General features: G+C 36.7%; 1 protein-coding gene across 2 annotated transcripts in view; it reads right to left on the bottom strand.

Annotated features, from left to right (window-relative positions):
* The window catches only part of NCOA7 (nuclear receptor coactivator 7), a 156,421-nt gene extending 142,682 nt beyond the window's left edge, over positions 1–13,739 (bottom strand). Inside the window, exon 1 of one of the 2 annotated variants that reach the window (XM_051997695.1) lies at positions 12,916–13,739. The gene's annotated coding sequence lies outside the window, so the exon portion shown is untranslated. The remainder of the gene's footprint in view (positions 1–12,915) is intronic. The other variant, XM_051997696.1, reaches the window with a different exon arrangement.
* Between the last annotated feature and the right edge of the window lie 828 nt (positions 13,740–14,567).

The raw sequence follows: 14,567 nt of genomic DNA, 5'->3' as shown, positions 1-14,567 counted from the left end.
TAACTTCTGAATTATACTCTTTTCTATCCCTCTTATTCTGAATTCCTTTTACTGTCTTGTATGGCATAATTTGGATACTCTCCTATTCAAGGAAGTATATATTATGAAATAAACATAGTGTAATAAAAAGAGAAATTAATTTGACATCAGAGGACCTTAGTTCAAAATCTTATTTGGCTACTTTCTACCTCAATGATCTTTGGTAATTTGTTTTTGCCCTTCCAGACCTCGATTTTCTCATTTGTAAATTGAAAGGGTTGGATTAGATAGACAGCAAGTTCTTTTTCCCTAGCGCTAAATCTATGATCTAATCAAAATACATGTATTAAATCCCTAGTACATGCTGAAGAGAGGTATACTGCGAACTAAGAGAAATTCAAAAGCATAAGATATAGCTCTATCTCTCATAGTAGAAACAGCATCATGCCTAGATAAAAATAAAATCATTTGTAAAATCTTATAAAAAGGATAGTATATGAGAACTATGCCTCATAAAACAGTGAGAAGGGATAGAGGAAAAAGAAGTTAACAGAAAGTTGGCAAATAATAATAATACTAAGCAAAATCATCTCAAGAGCATTTAAGGCTGAAACTGGAAGGAATGAAATAGACCAAAAAATGAAGATCATCAAAAAATTTTAGTACAAGTTTTTCTCTATTAATGATAGTGGAAGCACTACATTTACATTCCAACACAGCTTCTGATGTTTATATGAGGAAGTACAAATGGCAACACAGAAAACAAAGAAGAAAAGAGCAGCCAATATACACAAAAGTGGTCTATATTGAAGTTCTCATAATTGAAGGATTGATTCTCAAGATATCTAACAGAGAAAAAGAATCAGACACTTGCAAAAAGATGGACATTATTACTGCCAAAAAGGGCAATTTAAAAATGGTGCTAACAACCCCATGTCCATTGCAGTAGCTCTACAAAATCTTCAGGATAACCCCCACATGTATCAAGGACATCGTTGACAAAGATATGAAAAGGAACAAGGAAGTTTTTAAAAATTATATTCTACAGCAGACTATATATTTACAGTCACACATTTGACAAAAGGTTCTGAGAATGTAAGATCCCACTCTGCTTACTTGCTGACTATTAAAAGCATTTGCTATGATAGAGCAAAATAGCTCCCAACACTGTCTCTTATGCATATGTTAAGATTATACAAGATTCTTTGAAAGATGTAATAACAAAAATAATTTTATATAATCCTTTTTTTTAAAAAATTCTTAACTTAAAACATCATTTTCATTAATATAGTAAAATACACATGAGGAGAAATATATAAGAAACCATGAATTTTTATTTCATGCTACATACTCAAAAAAAGCAAGAAATAAATTCTACAAATCATAGCAAAATCTTGTCCTGTGCTTCCTTCTGTTCTTTCCTGGCCAATTTCTGACAGTTTTGAATGGCCCTCTTTTTGGGAAAATTCTTTTGAATTTCTGCTTGAAATTGTTATAGTTACTTTCTTTTTGTAAGCTGGATTTCTGAATCTCTTGAGATCTCTCAAGATCCAGTAATTTTCTTTCAATACTGCTCAGTGTTTAGTTTATTCACTTCTTCAGTTTTGAATTCTGAACTACAGCTTTGTTCCAGGGTCAGGCTCTGTTTCCTTGCTTCCCATGTGCACGGGGTGCTCAACCCTGTATGGATTCACCCCGGGTCCTCTGGGTTTCTGAGCTTATTTCTGCTACCTTCTAGAATTAAGGTAATCTGAGGGAGAAGACCTCGGTAGACCTCTGAAGTTCAGAATAGTCAAGGCCCTCTTTGGAGTCTTTAGACAGAATGTTAGGGAATTCTAAGCCCCTGGACTTGACATGTCCAGTTCTAAGAGATTCTGAAGCATATTGGTCACTGATGCTTCCCAATACTTCCTCCTAGGTTCCCTAATTCCTAGGTTTCTCAGTGGAATCTCTGCTTTTGCTGCCTCCAGACAGTAAAACTTGCAGGCTCCATATGCTTCTGGAGCATTCTGGTCATGTTGAGAGACTGAAGGTTTATTTGCCTGTGTCTACGATGGCTTTGATAGCAATGCCTTTTCCTATTGCTTGTAGGTTTTAAGTGGTTCTTTGAATAGTTCTGAAGTAGTTTGGTGCTCTTCTAATTAACCTCAACAAACTCTTTTGCATTGTTCCCTTTTCCCAACTCACAAAGTTACCACCCTAATTTTCAGGTCCTTATAACTTCTTACTTGCATATTTCAGTCGGTTTCTATTTTGCTCTCTCTGTATGTGTGTATATAATCTCTATTTCTATATTTTCTAGACAGCATCTTCTTTGCTTTCTCCAAGCATGGAGCTTTCTCCAAAATGATATTCCTAAAGCACTGGTCTGGTAACCATGTCATTCCTCTGTACAATGAACATCAGGTATTCTGGCTGTTTTATCATTAGGATCAAATCTACGCTCTGCATTTAATATTTAAAATTCATTATAACCTAGTTTCTACTTACTTTTCCAATTTTATTTTAAACACTACTCCCCTTCATATAATATACCTTCTAGTCAAACTGGATTTTTTCTGATCCTCACAAATGACTTTCATGGCTTTACCCAAGTCAGAAATTTATTTACTGCATCTAATTTCCTTCAAAGCTAGCTCAAACATAATGAAGCCTTTTTTGATCTCCCCTGTTAATGCAGCCCCCCACACATGCCAAGTTGTCTTTTATTTATTAGGCATATACTTAATATGTTTTTATCTATGTATATTTTATATTCTCTTATAGAATATATGATTCCTTTTAAAATTTCAACAGTATTTTGTTTTTCCAATTACATATATAGTTTTCAACATTCATTTTTGTAAGATTTTGAATTCCAATTTTTTTCTTCCACCATTGCTTAATTCCCCTTTTCCCAAGATAGCAAGCAAATCTGGTATAGGTTGTGCATATACAATTAATTTAAACACATTTCCATATTAGTCATGTTATGAAAAAATCAGAACAAAAGGAGAAAACCACAAGAAAGAAAAAGCAAACAAATCAAAAAGGGTGAAAATACTATGACTTTTATCCATATTTAGTCTCCATAATTCTCTCTCTGAACGTGGATGGCATTTTCCATTACAAATCTATTGGAATTGCCTTGAATCACCTTACTGTTGAAAAAAAGCCAAGTCCATTAAAGTTGATCATCACATAATCTTGGTGTTATAGTGTACAATGTTCTCCTAGTTCTACTTACTTCACTCAACATCAGTTTATATAAATCTTTCCAGACTTTTCTGAAATCAGCCTGCTCATCATTTTTTATAAAACAATAATTTTCCATTGGAATCTATGATTCTTGAGGACATTCTTTGTAGAACTAAAACGGTTTTTGAATGTGGCAAGCACCTAAACAGATCAATATCAAGTTAAACTTATGGTGAAATATATGTATGCCATGCATATATATTTGATAAATGTAGATGCCACTGTCATTTAAGATATCCAGCACAGAATGTAAATTGAGGAGGGATACTATAGAGATGGGCAGTTCTTCTAAATGCTCCTGTTTGCAGATTGCATTATATTAAGTACATTGATCTGGTTTCAAACAATTTTTCTCTATTATTCTCTTATCAAATTTGTTTTTAAAAATTTAAACGTGTGTTAATATGTTGCATCCTCCAACTCTTTGAGCACAGGAATTATTTTTCATTTCATCTTTGAAAAAAGTAATTAATGGACTGGCGAGACTTACATGAACCAATGCTGAGTGAAATGAGCAGAACCAGGAGATCATTATATATCTCAACAACGATACTGTCTGAGGATGTATTCTGATGGAAGTGGATCTCTTCGATAAAGAGAGCCTTAATTGATCAAAGATGGACAGCAGCTACACCCAGAGAAAGAACACTGGGAAATGAATATAAACTGCTTGCATTTTTGTTTTTCTTCCCGGGTTATTTATACCTTCTGAATTCAATTCTCCCTGTGCAACAAGAAAACTGTTCGGTTCTGCACACATATATTGTATCCAGGATATAGTGCAACCCATTCAACATGTAAAGGACTGCTTGCCATCTGGGGCAAGGGGTGGAGGGAGGGAGGGGAAAAATCGGAACAGAAGTGAATGCAAGGGATAATGCTGTAAAAAATTACCCTGGCATGCATTCTATCAATAAAAAGTTATTAAAAAAAAAAAAGAAAGAAAAAAGAAAAAAGTAATTAATGAAGTCCTACTATTAGCATGATCTAATGGAAAGAATACTAGCATTCTAATCAGAAGGCCTGGGTTCAGACCTTCCTCTGATGCTTATTATCTGTATGAACTTGGTAAATTGCTTAACTTTTTTCATCCTCAGATTTTAAAATAAGGGGAGTTAGATTTGATATTTCAAGTCCATTCTAGGTTTGTGATCTCATGATATACAACTAGACTTTGGAACTTAGCTGTCAGTGGAAAAGAAGCAGTTAGAGTCAGAAAAACTAGAGTTCAAATCTGGCGTTAGACACAGTATCTAAGTCACTGGGGCAAGTCACTTAACCTTTGTTTACTTCAATGTACTGAAGAAGAAAAGAGCAAACCATTCCAGTATTTTTGCCAAGAAAACCACAACTGAACACACAACTTTACAACTGAACAATAAATGGATAACATCTATATGTATTGGACAAACACTTCAGAAAGACAATGAACTGAGTACAGAATAGGGGAGAAACAAATAGTTAAATTTCATGTGAAGAATTGTTCAGTCCTTTTTATGACTCTTAAGTTTCTTGAAACAAAAACTCATCTTTTTAAAACACCAATATTATTCTAATAACACTGCATAGTTATGAATCATGGAATATCACCACCTTTGAAGAATCAAAACTGAAGATTACCTAAAGGGCAATAGCAAGGTATATAGCAAATGTAAATAGATGGAAAGCTATTACCAATGAAGAGCTTTGCATAAAAGGCATAAAAGATATCACAGATATATAAGAAGAAAAAAATGAGGCTGGCAAATGAATTAAGACATAGATTGGTTACCTATGTTATATCAAAAGACCTAAATCCGGATGATTTCTAAGAGGAAATGAGGAAAAATTATACAAAATGAGAGGGTGTTGGAGGCAGGACATGAATCTAGGCATTCTGCAACCAGCACTTTTATCAATTACACTATTTTGCCTTCCTTCTGGAACACATAAGCATTTGCATAAATTCTTAAATTAATTGTCTTTAGAAAATGTAAATTAAAGTATCTATTAAAATGAAATTATAATTATAATTTGTAGAGACCTGTATTGGTACTAGGAGCTTCCTTACATGGAAATTGCTTATAACCATGAAATCATATGTCTAGGTCCTATTCCTCTCCTAATTTATATTTGAGACTACTCTTACCCTGAAGTAAAATACAAAACTTAAGCAGGAGCCAGAACCAAACAAAATATGAAGCAACTGAGATCTGGGCTAGGATGAGGAGGAAGTAAAAAAGTAATAGGAAGCAAATTATGCAAACATGAATAAGAGATTCTATTTCAGACATTAGGTATGAAATGCAAGAATTTTATGCAAAATCAAATGTTATTTAACCAATTAAGGCTCTCACAAGATTAGAACCATAGAAAATGGAAGTTTACAATTTTGAAGTTAGATAGTCCAATCCTATTTAGTGACCACACTGGGCCTAAATTTAGAGTGTCCTTGACTTCCACACCAGTGTCCTATCACATGATACTGATTCTCAGAAATAAAAGCTATTCCTAATTTGATTGTGAAAACTCATATTCTTATAAGCAATTGAAAAGAGATATTTTCATCTAAATATATAACAAGATTGGCAGAAATATGTGTGCATATAGTAGCAGGAGATACATTCATAATTAGAAAAGAACTCAAGATTTCTTTTTATATTCCACTATCTGTCTCAATAACACTGCTGATCCATAATTAGAAAAGAACTCAAGATTTCTCTTTATATTCCACTATCTGCCTCAATAACACTGCTGATCTGGAACTTTCATCCACGGGTGATCAGACTCTGGGAAAAACTGGCTCATGCCATCCAAACTCACAGGAGACTGATTTGTACCAGAAAGGCAATTTACTCATTTACAATAAAACATCTTTCTTCCCAGTAGGGAAGCATTCTTAGGAAACCAAATTATGATCAGAAGTCTGCTTGATGAAAACACAAAATAAGAAAAAGAAAAATGCCCATAAGGAAAAATCTGTCCATGCCTGCAAATGTCCCCGACCCTTTACAGTAAAAGAAACACATTACCCAAATTTCTCTCAAATGCCCTTTTTCAATACTTGCAGCACATCTTTCAGTTCTGATTATTTCAATTTTATAATATAGTTGCTTCAAGGATAGAGTCTCTAACTGAGTGAGTTGTCTTAGTACCTACTGACTTTTCAATGTCTATTCAAGGAAAATCTGTTTACTCTGACACTCTTGAAGCTATATCTACATAAAGCTAATGTAGCTTGATAAAAAGTGAAAAATTCATTTCACAGTTCACATTTTTACATGTATTATGTAGACTTAACAGGTCATATAAATAGAGCTTTAAGAGATCTCAGCATCTGACCTACTCTTTTTAAAATGTATGGAAGACCAAGGTCTGCAAAAGATCAAGTGGTTTATTTAGAGTTACACAGTAAATTTGTGGCAGAACAAAAATCAGAACTCAGGTCTCCTGAATAATAACTTTCATGGAGTTTGGTCACACCTGTTTGTTCACATAGATAGGATATAACAGAAATCTCCCTTGAGCCAGTTATCTAAAAGAAAACAAACAAACAAACAAACAAAATCCCACCTATTTACACTAATAAAACGAAATTCTGATTAAGGAACAACATATTCTAGTCTCTTCAAATTTATGACCTAAAAAGCAAACTTAAGTAAAAGCCTTGAATACCATGACTAAGGAAAGGAGGCAATCGTTTTGCAGAATCATTTCATAATTGCTGATTATAACAAAAAAGCTTCCAGTTCTGAGATGAGACTGGGAATTTTCCCCTTCCCCTCGAGGGAAAAAAAAGAATGTTTTAAGCCAAGGGGAAACAATATATGCAGATTCAAAAGGAATGCATGATAAAAATGCTTGATGAATCAGAGAAACAATAACAACATGGTCAAGATTATTAGTTTTTTTTTTCAAGTCATACAATTTTATTTTTTAAAAATTTAACAAGCATTTATTTCCCCTTGCTTTCATCTCCTCCTAAAAAAAGTGAATGAAGGAAAAAATTCCTTGTAACAAATAAGCATAATCAACCATAACAGATTTTTACATTGGTTCGGACTGAAAATGTAAGTGTCAGAATACAAATAAAGGAGTCCTATCAGTGAAGCGGTATTGATTAAAAATTATAACTTTGTATGATTAAGACTACCCCTTGTCTTTATTGATCAAAGCTTCTCTAACTCCAAAACAGTTCTCACATTCATCATACTTTCTCTCTACACACAGGCACCACTTTAGTTAAGGCCTTCATCACCTCTAGCATAGACTACTTCAATAATCTATTATTTGATGTCCCTGAATCCAAGCCTTGCTCTTATGTAATTCATCCTCTACTCAGCTGCTAACTGATTTTCCTAAGATACAGGTCTGACCACCTCATAACAAACCTACTCAAAAAATTCTACTGACTACCAAGGTTTAAATATAAACTCCTGTTTGATATTTAAAGCCCTTTACAGCTTGGCTCATTCCTATATAAATGTCTTAAAACTTTACTCAGGTCCTTCTACAATATTGGGAAATACTTCCTTGTCTTTTCATTGGTTGTCCCCCATGATTGGAATGTACTCTCTCCTTGACTCCTACTCTCAGGTACTCTGATTTCCTCAAAAACACAGTTCAAATATTTCCTGGTCAGACAAATGTCGGTCATCCATACCTATCACCTAGCCTCCACCCCAAATGCTAGCACGTTCCCTTCCCAAATTCTCTTGGATTCATCTTGTATTTTTCATATAATTTGTATATATGTACGCTCTCTCCCAAGAAACTGTAAGCTCCTTGAAGACAGAGCCACTTTCATTTTTCAAACTATCTTTTCAATGTTTAATGAAATACCTGTGACATAGTTAAGTACTTAAATCCTTGTTCATTGATTGCCTCATATCCCTCCTTAGCAAAGTATTTCCAGCATTTTATAAAGCTTACCAATACCCTTATGAATTTAAAATAATACATGAAAAATAACAAACTTTCCAATCAAGATGATCATCCTTCCTCCTAAGAAAAAGAGGAAATCCAATGTTAAATAGACTATAATTGTGTCAAGATGCCAATGTGCTATAAAGTTCTGGCGAACCTTAAGGACTGATAGAATAATTAAATTTAAAAGATGTATAAATTATGATTGTGAAAAAATGTAAAGGGTTACAAGAGTATACTGAAGTTCAAGTGTCTATCTACCTTGAAGCTAGGAAGATCATTGATAGTACTGCCTAAATGACTTGGACAAGTCACTTACTACTTTTAGTTCTTTCACAAGTTCTCTAAAACCATAAATTTCAAAGTTATTCATCTGTACTGAAGGAAGTTTCCTATACCAATAAAATTACATGTCTGGGCTCTGGCCTGATAATTTTTTTTTTTTAAAGCATAAAAAGAAAATGTTATAAAGGGTTAGTGGGACAGATGGACAAGAAAAGGAAGGAAGAAAGGAAGGAAGGAAGAAAAGAAAGAAAGAAGGAAGGAAGGAAGGGAAGGAAGGAAGAAAAAAGAAAGAAAGAAAGAAAAGGGAGGGATGAAGGGAGGAAATAAATGCATAGAGCTATTTTGGTATAAATTAGAAATGCGAAAGGGGTTGAAATTTAGGGAGGATAAGGACAAGAGCAGAGCTCAAGAAGTAGTCAAGAATCAAGTGCTAAATAAATATAAAGAATTATTATTCTTTTCATTCCTTTTTAATCTTGAGGCAGTGGAATGAGATTTGTTGTTGGAAGATATGAATTCAAATTCTAGCTTTGCCAGTTCCTACCTATGTGATTTTTGGGGAAATCACTTTATCTCTTTGGGCCTCAATTTCCTCAACTTGTAAAATGGTCAGGTTGGTCTAGATGACTTTCAAAGCCTATGTATGGTCAAACAGCCTTGGGTGAGATTGAACTTAAACCCAAGTCTCTAAACTCCAAAACCAGGATTCTTTCTACTATGTGCATCAACAAAAAGAAAATTTTATATTAGTTATTTTGAGAAATGTGTACATTTCCAGCTATAAATCTGGATTTATCAAAAACTAATTATAGTTATTAATTATTTTAAAGAAAATCATGAACGTCAATGGGTATCACCAGTTTATGAAAAAAAATTAGAACATTATTCATAAAGATTAATGAGCGGTATATGCTATCTTTACTAAATGTAATTATATAACAGATTTAATTTCAATTTTCAGAATTTGTAAAGTTGCTCTAATTATAAATTACCCAGAACATATTGATTCATTTTGCTTCAAATTATTGAGAAATCTATGAAACTAGAGATGTGAATATTCTCTCTAAATATATAGCTCACAACTCGTCTCTGCCTTATCATCTTATTTTATAACTGTCCATATCCTCCTGTAAGTTTTCTAAATGGAGTTCACCCAACACATTAGGGCCAGGGCTTTCTATGTTCCAGGTATGCTTTACTAAATATTATCTGATTTAATCCTTACAATAATCCTGGGAGGTAGCTATTTCACACAGTAGGGTCTGAGTCTCTATTTAAGCTCAGATCTTCTTGATTGCTGGTCCAGCACTCTATTTACTGCTCTACTTAGCTACCAGGACCTCCATTTCTGGTGATACATTTCTTTCTTATCTTAACCACTATTATTGGTAGCTTTAGATACTAGTTTAGCAATCTTGGGAAAATATTAACCTCTAGTTGTTCATGTGATCGAATATATACTTTTAAAGGTCCCCTAAATATTTTTAAACTATTATTTTTTAGCATTTTGATTGACTGGAAAGTCTCAGCACATTTGCTGTTATTTTTCACAATTAGTTATAAAGGTTCCCAGCAAATGATAAGATAAAATGTTGTCATAAAAAGAGGGCTAGGTTTGAAAATAAAGGCCCTCAATTCAGTTTTTAACTTTGCTATATTAATCCCTCTGGGCCTCATTTTTTTACCTTTATAATGAAGAGGTTGTGCTAATTCTAAGGTTTCTTCACAATTTAAAATCTATGTCAGTTGACTAAAGGGATTATTTTTAATGAGTACATTGGATATTAATATAAATATCTTTGCTTTAAAAGGTCATAAAGACTTTTATTGAAATATAATAAAATATATGTTGCCATAAGGCAGAAAATTCTGAAGGATTGTTTACAAATCTACTCAAGTTAATTCAGTTAAAAAAATATCTACTTAGCATCTATTATGTACCTAGAAAAATAGGGATAAAAATCAGTATGATTATACACTTTTAGAATCTAGTAGATTACAGAATTGCAGTTTGGAATAAATGCAGAGATTATTGCAGCTAATCCATTCCCACACAAGAATTCCCTCCATGAGATTCCCAAATAAATGGTTATCCAGATTTTTCCCCAAAACCTCTAATGACGAGGGTCCAATTGAAGCAGTTCATTCCAGTTTGTTTCCCTCCTGGGATCAATCCTTAATCTCTTTGTAACTTCCACCCTCTGAGTCCAAGCCACATGCTATCCTTTCTTAAACTATTGTCTTTGCCAAGTCATCTTTATATTAAATTTCCTCATTTCCACCAACTGATCTTTATATTAACTTCAGTTACTAATTGCCCTCTTTTGGGTCCCAATTCTAGCCTGAAAAGGTCCTTCTTAAAATGTAGCACACAGAACTAAAAACAATTCCACATGTTTTCGAGCAGAGAAATGTATTAGGAACTGCATGAGCACTAATCCTAAGTATTATGTCTTCTTGCAGTGTAGCCTAAGATTGCATTAACTTTTTTGACTGCCATATCACAATACTGTTGACACATAAGTTTGCAAACCATTAAACCAACCTCCCCACCTCAACAGTTAGAGAATAAATAAAACAAGAATTAGGAAGGAAAATCACTTGAAAAGGAGAAAAAGTGCAAATATTAATGTGAATCTGGAAGAAAGATATGCAAAGATAATAATGAAGAGGAACTGAAATCATCAACACCCCACTGAATAATCTCAAGAGACATCAGTCATTAAGTAAGGAAGTTAAAAAGACTAGAAAGTATCAGACACAATCATGGATATAAGGAATAAATAGATTTTTGTGGAGTATAGAAAACAATTCTAACAGGTAATGTCTATTGCTATATTGATTCTATGAGTGATTTCATAGAAAAATAAAATGTAAAAAAAAAAGAAAGAAAGAAAAAATAAAATGTTACAGCTGAAAGGGACCTTAGAGATCACTTGGTCCAACCCTCTCGGTTTACACATGAGGGAACTGAGGTGCCACAGAAGTGAAATGACTTGCTTAGCCTAGAAACACCTGCTGGTATTGTGAGCAAACCTATACAAAATATAAGACTAGAATCTGATTGGGTATTACATATTTAAAATTCAACCAAAATTTCCCAGGAAGAGAACAGGTATTTCCCAGATTTGTTTTGGATTTTGACCTTATTTGTAATATAACAGGTATCCAAAGATTACTTTGCAAGTCAAATACAAAAGAGTAAACTTGTCACTCAACTATATAAATTTTTTCCTTGAAGAAACTTGGAATTTTAAAATCTAAAACTTGAATTTTATTCCTTTAAGTAGTTAAGGATATTCTAGTTGAAGGAGGTTTTTTAAAAAAAAACCATCTACTGTGGAAAAATTGCAAACTTAGCAGATGATTAATTTAGATTTAGGGATTTGGAGGAAGATTACACTATAATTTACAAAAAAAGTATGAATATATTCACCGTGGCTGGAAAAAGAAGGCAGAAATGTCAATTAGTTTAGGAGCGTCACCACAAAGAAGAAAAAATTAAGTAAAATAATGCTGCCAGTGAGATCAATTTGTATTTTCATTTTTAATCGTGGCATCCTTGTTGATGAGTCTTTAAACATCTGACCAAACCACCCAAAGTCAATTTCCCATCAAAGAAAGAAGAGGAAAATATTTTTTCAACTATTCTGTGTTTTGAACTTGAACGAGATCACTGCCATTTCTCTGGAAGAAAAGCAATAATAAGATCAGGTTGGAAGTTGAGCTATACACATGATTGCCTACTGCTGGCCCTTCAGTGAAACACTGCAGCACATTTTCACCCACATCCTGTACCTAGGACAAATCTTACAGTCTTAATAAATAAGCCTTTTTCAACGAATAGAGGCCCTGGGGTAGGAGCCATAGTAATATCCTAAACATTTTAATCCACCAATAGTTTGAAATGCATTCTAACGAAAGCCAGCTCTTTTCTAAATAGACCTAAAATGTTCATATAAAGAAGCAAAAGACACTAATCTGAGTTCGAGCTGTCAGATAAAGGAAAACGGGAAGACCTAGTCACGAAATGCATAAACACCCACACTCTCCTCATGTGCATCCCTAAAATAAGCTTCCTCCATTCTGGCAACTGCGAAAGGAATATTTCCAGAATAAATACACTGAACTCTTAGAACCCACCTGTCTGTCCATCTACCTCCCACTAACTAAGCCACCTGTCCTGCCCTATCCTAGTTCTTCCCGGAGGGGAGGAGGGAGTGGAAGGGCAATGTCCTTTCCTCCTCTCTCAGAAACATTCTTGAACTTCACACGGCTCTGGAGTCCTCTGTACAGTGAAACAGAGCTTGAATCCCACCATTAGGACTCATCCGAGCACATTCTAAAAAAACCCGGCGGCTGGGGAGTATCCCCCTCTCTGCTCGGAACCCCACCCCCATCCCCATCTCCATCCCTCTCCAGACTCAGCATCGGCTGCATCAGTAGCAGCGGCAGCATCTGCTACAACAACAGACGCTACAAGTAAGGCTCTCTGGGCTCCTTACTCACCTACAGGGCTGAGAAGCCTATCCCGGCCGCCCGGGAGGAGGTGTCCGGGAAGACGCATATTTGGCCTCGCACACAAGAGGAGTTACGGCGGCCGCTGTTGCTCCTGCTGTTGCTGTCGCTGCCGCCGCCGCCGCCGCAGCCGCTGCTGCCCGGAGCGGGGGAGCCCATCCTCTCTCCAGCTCTCTCCTGGGGAAGGAGGGGTCGGGGTGAGGGGGTGGGGTGGGGTGGGGTGGGGAGGAGGAACCGACTCAGAGGAGGGAAAGAGGAGGAGGCAGCGGAGCTGGCAGAGTCGCGCGCACTCTCTCCTCCTCCCTTCCTCCACCCCCCTCACCCCCGCCCCGGGTCTAAGCAGCTGTTATGGGCACCGCCGCTGTCCAGAGAGAGACCCAAAGGTCTTCCAGAGCCAGGCAGCTACCGCTGCATACAACGCCTATGCTCCGGGCCGCCGCGTCAGCTCCCAGCCTCCGGCCGGATAAACATCCTTGCCAAAGCTGCTCCTCTCGCCGCTCCACTATGCCTCGGGCACGATCATGACCGCTTCCCAGATGGCCGTCAGTGGAGTCGCGTCAGTAGTGACCGCAGCTGCAGCAGTATCCTTGCCCCTCCTCCCCCGAGTTCAGGTGGCTGTCACCTCCCGGCGAACGCGGCTGACCTCGCCACAACCTCAAACCGAGTCTCCAACCACCACCGGAGCTGGCAGCGCCACGGCTCGGCTCGAGAGCACAGAGCACCAGAATCCCAGGACGGGGGACAGCGGCAACCCCGCCCTACACGCGATCAACAGCGCGCGCCGGCTGCCTTCCCAGGCCCCGGCCTCATTGTGACGCTAGCGGGCGCCGGCGCGCGAGCCGTGGAGGGCCGGGCCGGGCCGGGCCTAAACGGGCCCCTGAAGCTGCGTTGTAAAGCGCAGACTCGGCTTGGGCTGTGCCTTTTGAGGAAGGAGGCCTTGTGGGGAAGGGAGAGAGGAAAGCCATAGGGAGCTGTCCTCGGGGGTCTTCACTGGCCTGGAGTGGCCAGCTCGGCATGGAGCGGTAGACTTAATGACCTAAATCTGTAAGCCAGCAGAGGGCCATTTGCAGTTCTCTCCAGCCAAGGTCAGATCTAAGCGCCACCGGGTGGCAAAGATTCTTCATATTAGCTCCATTTCTCTTTACAATGTTTCATCTAGGAAGGAATTTGTCACTTTGTCACAATCTACCGGCAATCCAATCCAAAGCCTGAAAACATACACACAGTCACAATTCTATTGTTGCCTTCTCTATAGAAAGCTACTAAACTTCTACTACCTACTAAGTTTCAACTGTGGAGGCTGGTTAGAGCTTTTGAGTCTTAGAAATTGAATGTAAGCCTTGATGGTTTGGATGAAGCATCCATGCCAAGCATCTCATTCCCTCTTCGTGATTTTTTGGCAACTTCTGCATAACTAGAAATGTTCATGGAAGCATACTGAAAATTTAGAGCTGGAATTGTTAACCTTTCGTAGACTTTACCTTCATTGGTAAAATGACCTCCCTCTCTATCTGCTCTATACCTAATTCATCTTTTCCCTCACTACTTCCTTGTAAACTCCTCCCCACTCTGAGGTATCTCCAGGTAATATTACTTTTATTGATGCAACCTCAGAAGTTATGACTATCCCCCTTTAACAAATG

The sequence above is a fragment of the Antechinus flavipes genome, chromosome 4 (assembly GCF_016432865.1).
Source record: "Antechinus flavipes isolate AdamAnt ecotype Samford, QLD, Australia chromosome 4, AdamAnt_v2, whole genome shotgun sequence".
Taxonomy (NCBI): domain Eukaryota; kingdom Metazoa; phylum Chordata; class Mammalia; order Dasyuromorphia; family Dasyuridae; genus Antechinus; species Antechinus flavipes.
This window is presented reverse-complemented; position numbering and strand designations above follow the sequence as displayed.